Source organism: Physeter macrocephalus, chromosome 2 (assembly GCF_002837175.3).
Source record: "Physeter macrocephalus isolate SW-GA chromosome 2, ASM283717v5, whole genome shotgun sequence".
In the NCBI taxonomy this organism is placed as follows: domain Eukaryota; kingdom Metazoa; phylum Chordata; class Mammalia; order Artiodactyla; family Physeteridae; genus Physeter; species Physeter macrocephalus.
Window position 1 is genome coordinate 107,885,254 of NC_041215.1, and position 11,719 is coordinate 107,896,972.

The following is an 11,719-nucleotide window of genomic DNA, read 5'->3' on the forward strand; positions in this document are numbered from 1 at the left end:
TTCTGAGCCTGGTCAGTCCTTCAGGAACCATCCCGCAGCCACAGCCCATCTTGCATTAGAATGTTCTTGCCGGCACATTTTCAGCAGGCAGGGCACACCGTGACCGCGTCTATATTGGGGAAGGGGGGGGGCGGGGAGGACAAGATTGTTTACTTTCTCAGAAGGCTAAACATCTCGGCTGGGAGTCCTTGACTGTGTGCTTGAGGACACAGACAGAGAGGACAAAGGGCAGCAGAAAGTGCTTCTGCCAGGGCGATTTGCATCTGAGTTCAATTCAGCTCTGCTCTAAAGAGCCTCATTTGAATACACAGTACATTAGCTCCACTCCTGCTTCGGATCCAATATGGGAAATACGTGCATAGCTCAATAACCTCTCCCCCACCTAAGTCCAGACAGCTGGGGAAAGGGGGGGCAGAGGCTCCAACAACTGCAGAGAAACCGTATTGCAAATGAATGTCTTTTCATCAGCTGCCTATGTATCCCTCAGCTGCACTCAGATAGAAGATTTGCATATTTTTTCTTTCTAATGGAAATAAATATAGGATGAAGATTTTGTTTTGTCCATTTAAAAACACTGCTTTGCCCCTCGTGCTCCGGAGCTTCTAAATATGCAATGGGAAGAAATGGTTTGTTAGACTAAAGGAAATCAGAAGAGTTTCAGATGACATGTCTACCATTATCATCTGTGTGAAGGATTGCAGCTAGAAATCACCTCCAGAATGCTTTCTGGCAAAAAATTAATAAGCAGATTTATAATACAAGGCTATGTGAATGTAGTCATGTAAAGGACCACTGATCTAAACTAAATCAGCCTGCAGAGAGCCCTAAATTATGCACAAGGTTGAAATGGCATTAAAGCACATTGTCTATTCCCTTTCTTTTTAGTTTTCATGGGAATTCAGATATACCTTGCGATCTTTGTGTATGTTTTCTTAACCCCTTGTCTTCTTTTGGCCTGAGAAGCAAAGGGTAACTGAAGGATGAGAAGGTTTAAGTGTGTTAGAAGGGTGGCATTGACGAATGTTTGTACCCTGGGACAGTTCTTTATCTAGCCAATGTCTATAGGTGTAAAATGCAATAATAATAAGGTATTGACATTTTTTAAACAAATATGCCAGAACTTGTATATACCCCAGACTTTTATTGATGCCATAAAACCAGTCACCTTAGGAGGCTGAGTTTTTGTCATTTTAGCTTTTAGTTTTTAACAGTGGTTTTTGTTTTGTTTTAACACCTCAGTGGGAATTGCTGCTAAAGCCCACAGTAGTTTTCTATTGAATATTGTCAATGGAGAAAAATTTTTTTCATTTGAGTGTGGGTTTGATTTTTGCAAACAGTCAAATACTATCTGAAGCCAGGGTAACTAGTGAACAGGCAACTAAGTATTAGTTTAAATGCGATCCTCCCTAAGTTTGGCTGTAGCAACACAAAATGTCTTCTGAGCTTAGTTAAGTGCCTGCTGGAAAATGTAAGACGTGTGGAAATTCACACTCACTGTGCCTGACAGTCCCCTGGGTCTTTAATGAAAGAATTGTAGCATTAGAAGAAATCTTAGAGGTTACCAAATCCAAGCCCTTAGTTGAGAGAAATAAAAAGACCACAATGGTGAAATTTTATTTAAAACAATGTTTTTTTCTTGTCTGTAGAAGTTTAAGTAATTGCAATTTTGTTTAGTTCTTAATTACTACAAACATTTGGATACTGTGGGTGTGTGTGTGTATCTGTGTGTGTGTGTGTGTGTGTGTGTGTGTGGCCAGTGATTGTGTTTGTATTTGTAGGACATACTTCCAGGGTATCGGTCCCACTCTCAGCTAATTTCCTTACTTTGGGACTGTCTTCTTGCTCCACATCTAATTCTTGAAAGCACAGATGTGGGACCCTGCCGTCCATGTTGGGAGGGTGACACCTGCCCTTGGAGACAGCTGATTGGACCAACAGTAACACCTGACCCAAGGCAGGCCAGTGAAATCCTCTCTTTGGGAATTTGGAATTGGCACTTAGGGAGTTGTTCAATACGGCTGGATCTACAAGTTATAGAGTCGGGAACTAAAGTTTTCCTCATGGACCAGAGAGCCAAGAAAAGCTGGTCTAGGGAGAAAGTAAAAGTAATACAGAAGACATGAAGAAAAAGGTAAAAATGGGATTAAGGGAGATAGCACTGCTCGTGTACCTTAAGTCTCTGGTTCCCAGTTAGAGACTTCCTGAAGCTTGAAGGCTCAGGGTATCACTGCTCTTAGCTTCCTTGAGGTAACACTGCATCCTTAGGTGATGTGTTTTTAATGTTTATTTAGGTTAGATTGAGTCGGCTTGTTACTTGCAACCCACTAGATCATACCCAACAGATTATGCATATATATCAATTCCCAAGAGGGAACTGAATCAGCCAGGATTCAGGATTTGGCTCTCAGGAGCCAAAGCTCTTTCATGAGGACCTGATGGGTTCTCTGAGAGAAAGGAGAATGGGACAAAGGGTCAGGTCCTGGGCCAGGAGACTTGAGTCATCTGCCAACCGCAGCTTTCCAGAGAACGCCATGGGGGAGCAGGACTCCCTGTGAGGTATGAGAGAGTTGAGGCGTCTGGACCATGGCACACTGATTGATGATTGTGAGAAAGGGACAGTTTTGAGTGTGGCCTGCATGGTCCTGTGAAAAGTCTTTATCTGACACAGCCCTGGGGAAGCAGGGAAAAGTAACTATAGCATTGCCATTCTCCGGTACTCAACTCATTCAGGGGCAGCCCCACCTCCAACCCCACTGCCTAGACTAGAAGATAGAATCCAAGACCTTAAAGCACATGCACGTGGAGTAGTACCTGATTTCCATCTTCACTCATCTTCCAGCTCCTCCAGCCTTATGCTTTTGGAGGCAGAAGCACAAAACCACTAGTTTGCCCCTCCCTCACTGCACACCTCCATGCCTGCACAGGTGTAGTTCCCTCTACTTGGAATGCCCTGTGGACTCCACCTCTCCTTCTCCATCCTAGCTCCCCACTCTCTTGGCCTAGAAAATTCCTACTCGATTTTTCAAACTCTTCGTAATAGTCAACTCTGGGAGGCCTTCTCTGGCCTTTCTCTACCCCAGGATAGAATTAATCCCTTTTCTCTGAACTACTTCAGTACCTTATAAATATTTCCCCTACTCTCCTCTCTTGCACTCTATTTAATGATTTGTTGATGTGTTTTCTTCCCAGTTAAACTGTGAACAATGTGAAGGCAGGAACCATGTCTCATTCACTTTTTTTTTTTTTTTTTTTTTTTTGTGGTATGCGGGCCTCCCTCTGCTGCGGCCTCTCCCGTTGCGGAGCACAGGCTCCGGAGCGCAGGCCCAGCGGCCATGGCTCACGGGCCCAGCAGCTCCGCGGCCCGTGGGGTCCTCCCAGACCGGGGCGCGAACCCGGTTCCCCTGCATCGGCAGGCGGACGCGCAACCACTGCGCCACCAGGGAAGCCCTCATTCACTTTTGAATGTCCAGCAACTAACAATTAGTGGGTCCACAGTGGCTACCCTGTAGCAGATGATCTGGTAGCTAACACCTTTTGTGTGTTCAGTACATGCGGAGAGAAATGAACTGAAATTATGTAAAGTCATCTTCTGCGGAGGCTCTAACGTGTTTGTTACAGAGACCTCCCTTACCTCAGTGAAAATGACTACTGAAACTTCTTGCATTTTTAACTATGCTGCCTGCTGCTTCCCCAGGAGGCTAAGTGGATGTTCCATACATGAGAGCTATTAGGAACTATGTTGCCCAAGAGGTTGATTTGTGTATGAGGGGCTCCTACTAGTCCTGGGGACCATGATAGTGAATGCAAATGTCAATAATTTCCCCCTGGTTCCTATGAAGCCTCCTTAATACAACTGGAAGAGGTCCCGCACTGGCACAAAAGTCCAAAAACTCTATGAAGCAGGAATGATGTCTGTTTTCTGTTCAACATTTTATGCATAGTGTCTGAATGCAAACAAGGCAGCCAATAAATATTCATTAAAAATAAAGGATGGGAGAAATGGAGGGAGAGGAGGAGAGAGGGAGGAAGGGAGAAAGAGGAGAAGAAAGGAGGGACTTTATAAGGAAAGGTTTTAATTACTTGTGAAAAACTAAATTCACCCTGTAAGATAAACCACGTAGAGCGAAATCACAGTTGACTTAAGTGTAAACATCCACAGTAAATGGTAAATATTGTAGAGAATGCTTCCATTGTTTAGCATGCACTAACCCTTATCAAGGTGTTGGTAAACGTCTTCCTTTAAGTGGTGGCATAAGGCTATAATCAAGATCACTGTGTGGTCCTATATCTCCAGCCCAACCTTCTTCCTTGAAGATCCCACCCTGGCCCTGGTGCTTTGGCGTTTATTTCAAAAACCTTTCAGTTACGCAGCTTGAATAACTGAACAGTTTGTCCATAAGCTTCAGGAGTACCTCCTGTAGCTTGCAGAGTTCAGTAACTTTATTCATACAAAGGCTGGTTTACTCAGACTTGTTCTTCCCCCAAACCGTGTAACGCTGGAACAGTGGGAGTCCCACAAAGCTATATAGTTGCTAACGAGCTCTCCTCTCTAAAAATTCTCCTGCCTTTGTACAAAAGAAGTGGCTTAGACATTCTTGGCTTTTGGAGGGCACATGCCCCCAAAGAATATCGTTGAGGCTGAGTGTGTCCCCTCCACTGAAATCCTCTTTCTCCTATAATTATGTCCTATCGCATTTTCAAATCTTACCTCGGCTTTAGAGCAACGGTTTAAAGTGATAACGGTTCAATAAAACATTGCCACAAGTTTTTCCAGTTAAGTATTTTGTGGTAGCCACAGATGCCTTAGCTCATGAAACGGAATCATGGAAGGTTCCAGCTAAAAGAGTGGTTTGGAAGATAACCTAATTATTTGTGTCAAATAAAACCCTTTATTTGACAAGGCACTTAACTCAGTCTTTGAGAAGCTAAGGGACTTAACTAAAACTACAAATGAAGCCAGTAGCAGAGCAGAGAAGACTTTCTGTCACCTGCATTTTGGGCCAGTTGTCCTTTCTATCATGCTAGGTAGGAAAAAGGTAAGGAAGATTAAGTGGTACTTGGCATGACAGTGAATGAGACCAAAGTCAAGTTCTTCTGATGCCTTAGACTGAAGAGACCTGAAGACGAAGGTTGACAATGTTGTAGAGTGGTGAAGGGAAAGACCTTTGAATTCCGATTTGGATTCTCAATTCCAAGATGTAATAGTTAAGTGACAATGGGGAAAGTGGACCTTTCTGATCCTCAGTGTTTTTATCTATAAAGGGAGTGTAAAAAGTGTGCCTACAGCAGACAGCTGTTGTGCAAACTAAATGATAATGTATGTAAGCAATTAGCACAATGTCTACACGTAGGAAGTACTCAAAATAGCAGAAATGTAGCTTACATTGAACTTGGCCTCATCCTATGTCCTCAACAATTGATCAAGAAAAAGAGAGTACATATATATTTAATTTGTGTGGTCACTAAAGGAGTGTGTGACCTGGGGGGAGCAGGAGAAGGGAGCTGTGAGTCTGGGGGCCCTCAGTCAGTCTCAGCTCCTACGTGCCTCTCATACCACAAGCATCTCCTTGCCCCTCAGGAGATCTTTAAAGTATGCATTTGTTACATGCCATGTCCTTTGAATGTCAGCCAGCTACTTCATCTGGTGCACACATTGAAGAAACACCCCTCTGCTCTGACGCTGGAAGAACAGCTCATTCAGAGTTGTGGTTTCCTGAACTCCAGCATGACTTCTAAGAAATCAAGAAAAATTTTGATGAAATATCATTTTTGCCTTAGGCTTTTACTTGCTATTCTACTTCCTTTGTTAGATACATTGGCAACTTAAATATCATCATCATCGCTAATGGTCCTATTGTCAGTCTGGAAATTCACTCTTTGGGCATTGTGCTCAGAGTTCCCTCAAAAGATTATACTTAGAAAGTCTCCCTAGGGCTTCCCTGGTGGCGCAGTGGTTGGGAGTCCGCCTGCCGATGCAGGGGACATGGGTTCGTGCCCCGGTCCGGGAAGATCCCACGTGCCGCGGAGCGGCTGGGCCCGTGAGCCATGGCCGCTGAGCCTGCACGTCCGGAGCCTGTGCTCCGCAACGGGGGAGGCCACAGCAGTGAGAGGCCCGCGTACCAAACACACACACACACAAAAGAAAGTCTCCCTGCTTCACACCCTGTATAAGCAGAACCCTCCCTAGAACCTCCTGGGGAGGGATGCAGGGGGTCTTTCAGGCCCTTTCAGTCAGTCAGCATATACCTTGTGATTAATTCCAAGGTCCTGTGCAGCCACCCAGGGACAGGACTAGGGGAAGGCTAGTGACACACTTGTCTCAGGCACAAAATTTAAGGGGGCACAAAAAACTCAGTAGAGAAATAATATCTTAATGCAATATTTTTTTAATTACACAAAACATCTATGGGGAACAAAATTTCAAAATATTAAATAAAGATAGGATTGGTGATTTTTCCTTTTACCTCAGACGCAAAATAGCTTGACCTGGCACTAACCTCACCTTCCTGGGTCCCTCACCCTTCTCTGCACACACACCAAACATGTATTGACCCTTCGGAGCCCCTTTGAGTGATTGTGGAATCACAAAATCAGCTCAGTTTAGTCATTTACTTCACAGATTGTATTCTTAGATGCCTGGGATATCACAGTGAATAACCAGGTAAAACCTTTGCCTCCATGAGGCTTGCATCTAAGTGGGGAAACAGACAGTAAAGAAAGAAATGAAAAAATACACATAGTATGTGAGGTGCATTAGAGCAGGAGGATTGGGGATTCTATGAGTGGAGCTAGGAACTGAAAGTTTAAATAGGATGCTCAGGGAAGGACTCTCTGGGAAACCAACTATTGAACGAAGACCTGAAAGAGTGAGGAAGCAAGTGATGGGCTACCTGGAGGGAAATCATCCCCTGCAGAGGGACCCACAAGTGCAACCTTTCTGGAAATTGTTGTTCTGGGTAGGGGGTGGAGGTTAAAAACAGTAGCCACCCTGACAGAACAGAGGGCTTCACGTAGGTAAATGGTAAAAATCCATGCCTGGCAGCACTGGCAATAAAGACAGCAAACTCAAGGACAAAAGGGAAAACTCTAGTTTGGGTGGATGGGTGGATACCTGAAAAAAAATGAGGGTTTAGAAAGGAGGAAGGGCAGTTGGTGGGTGGCCCATACTATCTGCATTAGGAACTCATTATTTAGTACGAATGTGAGATGAGGTAGATTCCCAGAAGCAGAGATCTCCATATGGAGGTTAGAGTGTTGACAAGGAAGGAATAAAGAAGAGTGTCTGAGTTTAAGGAAAACGGGAATATCTTCTCACTTTTTTGCCCCTCTTGGTACGTAGAAATGGTGTCTAGCCAACAGCCAAAGGTGGAGCAAACAATTTCTGATCTGCACTTCAATCTCATAACAAGAAAACCATTCATTAATGGCTAACAGAACTCTTGACTGTGCATATAACATTTGTCCTAAAATCATAGTATGGAGTAATGGGCATGGAGTCCAATTGGAATGTCTTGAGGCTTATATCAGCAAGATGCTTAAAACAGGCAAAGCTGTGGTTGTCGCTCAAGCTTTATTCAGCTGGCAAATGCCAAATTCCAAGTATGTGGGTGATACGGATTGCAGCGATGGGTACACAATCGTTGTTCCAGACATCTTCATGGGACAAGGACTATAGCACCTTTCTGATGACTAGACTTCTGATGACCAGTCTTCCTTCTTGATTCCAACCAAGAAACGCCAAAAATGTTGTTAAAGGAACTAATATCTGAAACAGCACTGTTATGCCCAGGTGCTTGGTGTTGAATTCAGTCATGGTGTTGTTGCTTTATATCATTTAATAATAAAATGTCTAGAATTCTAGGTAGGAGTGTCAGTCTACAGCATTGTCAAGATCTTGAAGATGTTTACAGTTTAAAGGACTCTACATTGTTCGTTTTTGCTCAAAACGGTATTAAATTCCTCTGGAGAGCCAATTTCTTTCTTGACCCAGAAGATGAAAGAACACCACTAAAATTTTTTCTTGAGCAAACTCATGGGTTTATGCTCAGAAGACAGAAGCCTATAAGCTGAGGACAAATCTTAGATTAGGAGGCAGGAGAGAGCTAACAGAGAGCCTGAACCAGTTAGTGACGGCAAAGTGCAACCTTTTGCAAAATAGCTTTTCTTCAAAAATTGTTTTAAAATACTTAGATCCTTGGATTTAATTTTCAGTTTATATAAAATGTCATCTCATGAAATTCTAAAATCTTATTTCATCTTACACATAATTTCTACTCTGAGATAAAAATAAAAGAATTCTGCCTGCCATCTCCCCAAATTCACTAGACTTGAGAATCATCTCAAAATTTCCCATATTATGGATCCTCTCTGATGGATAGGAGAGAATAGTAGTCAGGATAGACTAAGTTATGATACAGTTACAAATACACCCTAAAATCTCTGTGGCTTCATTCATTCCATAAATGTTTATTTTTAGCTCACACCAAGTGCAACGTGTGTGAAGCAGTCTTCCTTCATCTTGTCAACACACCATCAGGAATGTGAGGACCTGAGGCCTCCACGGTCACCACGGCAGAAGAAGAGAGAGCTGGAAGATTAGATGGAGTGATTCTATCTACATCCAATGGCCAGAACCCAGTCACATGACCCCAACCTACTAGGGAAGCAGGGGAACAAACACACAGGAGCTCATATATGGTAGAGTGAGCTCTGCTTCAGTCTGATTTATGTTTCTGAGTATGCGTTCCTCCTGTCTCCTACACAACGAAATCAGTCACACCACCACTGACACCACCCCCAAGAGTCAACTCCAAATCCACTGCATTCAGCTTAAAGTCCAGGGTTTCTGGATGATACGTAATAGTCTCTATTAATTCTGGATGTGGCTTCTCCCAGTCCAGAGACCAATGAACTTTAAAAAAATTAATGATCTGTCCCATACAATGGTGGAATAGAGACAGAATCACCACAATAAACATTCCTGTTCAAAAGGAGGAAGAAAGAGTGACACAAAGTAACCACACATCTGGAATTCTGAAATCCTGCTGGCCATATTTTGGAGGGCCCTACCCAGGGCGAGTGTTGTTCCTTGATTAGCGCTGACTCTGTCCTCTGGAGAGACTGTTCTTATTTATCCTCTTCTCGGATCAAACCTGAAATGAGTGTGAGAAATCATCTCCTCCTCCAGGCTGTAACTGTCAATGTTTACTTCTGCTCGTGGAAGGCTGGGGAACCAAAGGTTGTAGAGCTCAAACTTATCAAAGGCCTTTTATAATCCAGGCTAGTGGTTTTTGGAGGGGGCTACCACTCCCTCAGAAAGTGAATAGACTTTTGATCTATTTCATTCTTATCAGCTCCATGAGGTACTAAATATACCCAAAGGTGTCTTTTAATCATTATTTTCATGTCTACTCCATTTCTTTGTTTTCTTACCTCTATTCCCATCTCTTTCAACTTAATGGTGGCTACCTTTCAAGTTTGGAAAGTCACTCCCTTAATCTGAACTCTGCTCAGTCACTTTACATTTTATTGGGTGTTTGCTACTCAAAACCTTTCTTAAACTCCACTTCTTGCCTTTTGGAATCGAGAAGCAGTAGGTTTTTCCAATCCTACCAATGCCTCAAATTTCTGGACTCGATTTCTGTTTGGATCTGGGGGACAAAAAGGCTAGATAACCCCACTAGAAAACTTTAAGGGATCATCTAGAAGTGGCTTACATTATTTCAACTCATCTCTCACTGGCCAGAACCCCATTAAGTACTCCAACCTAACTGCAGAGTAAGTTAGGAAACATCATAGAATATATGGATTTAGGGATGGAGCACTCCGTCTCTGTCACCTATATGCCCCAAATATCAAATCTAAAAATACCCACAAAAGAAATCTAAAGTTTGGGCAAGTTCCTTTACCATTAATTCTTTGTTTTTATTATAAAGTGAGCTTAATTTTATTTAATCATAATAGAGTGATTGTGAACATCTAATACACATACAAAGTCCTAGCATAATACTTGATGTAGAATAGTCTCTCCTAAAAAGGTTTGTAAAAATTCAATAATTTCTAATTTTTTTATAGGTTTTATACGTAGGAATATCCTATTCTAACTCAGGACTTAGTATTCTTTATAAAATAATCACAGGAAGCAGTTTTGACCATTGGCAGCCAGGCAAGTTCCCTTTCAGATGTCTGTTGATTGTGTCTTTAAAATTAAGATTTTGAGTTTTTATGGGGATCTTGGCATTCTCTATGGTATTGCTTTCAAAAGCCGACATTTAGGTGTAAATTGGATAACTTCTGAAGATGATGTTCTCTTCAGATTGGGTATGTGGGACAAGGGTAGTTTATTCGGGAGGTGATCGCAGGAAACAAGATAAAGGAGAAGGGAACTGAGGAAGGGAGTAAAGACAATAAAGGGTGTGTTATTGACTGGGTTACCACAGTGGGCAATGGGGAGTTTTCTGGGGCTTTCCAGGACATTCTATAGAATACACTTTATAATTGCCCCATGAAGGCTTGAAGAACCTGGATGTTTATCCATCAACTCTTGTCTCTCAATGTTTGAGGTTCATTCCTGAGACGTTACTTTCTGTACTTCCAGTCTTCCACATGTACAAGTGAGCGTGCTCCTCCAGCTGGAGAGCTCCCCCAGGCAGCAAGAGACAAGACACACTTGGAGCATCTGGGACCTATCTGCAGGTGACCTCTGGAATGGAGGTGGGCCTGGGGATATGAGTGGGATACAAACAGCATAGAGCCTATATTTTAAATAATTCCCCTTGGAATCTCTGAATTACTGGGCCATGTAGCCACAATTCCTTACCAGCATCTCTTTTTTTTATTATTATTGATAACTCTTCAATGTATCTCAAAATTGTCAAATTATGGTTTCTCTCAAGAAATGAAAAGGTTATACACTGTAAAATTTGCTTCTTTCCCAGTCCACGGCTGTCTTGTCTCCCTGTACTAGATTTTGACACTTTCTCCTCCTTGTTCTATATTTTGTAAGTGCCAAATTCTCCTTTTTTGGCAGAACAGTGTTGAAGGGCTCAGGCCTGCCCAGCTGCTAGCATTACTGAGAAGTGAAGGGAATTTTTCTGAAGCTGAAGAGATGGCTCCCATCAAGGTAGCAAGCAAAGCTGAAAGCAGAGTGGTAAACCTAAGCCCAACAAACAGAAAGAGAGGAGGGGGATTGGTGAGTTAACAAAAACCAGGGAGAGCAAAAACAAGCAGCTACTTTTGAGGTGTAGTCCAGAACCCAGGCGTCAGGGAGACCAGAGGTGAGCAAGGTTTGGCTGAGTAGAAGTAGGAAGAAGCAATTGCATGGAAATGTTTGCTGTCTTCAATTTCTGTTTAAGAGTCCGGTGGATCACTGTGCACGGTTGAGCACCTGAGGTTAAAAGTCCAGGGTGAGGCAGACGATGGGAACCCTAATACATCTCCTAGACTTTGCCTCCCTAATCGCCCACTCTCAGTCACTCCCATTTGTCATTTTTATTACTTTTTAACTCATTTTTGTTGCCTTATTTTTCGGCTTAACGTGTATCCCTGGGTTAGAGATCCCTTTTTTTTTTTTTTTTGCGTTACACGGGCCTCTCACTGTTGTGACCTCTCCCGTAGCGGAGCACAGGCTCCGGACACGCAGGCTCAGCGGCCATGGCTCACGGGCCCAGCCGCTCCACGGCATGTGGGATCTTCCCGGACCGGGGCACGAACCCGTGTC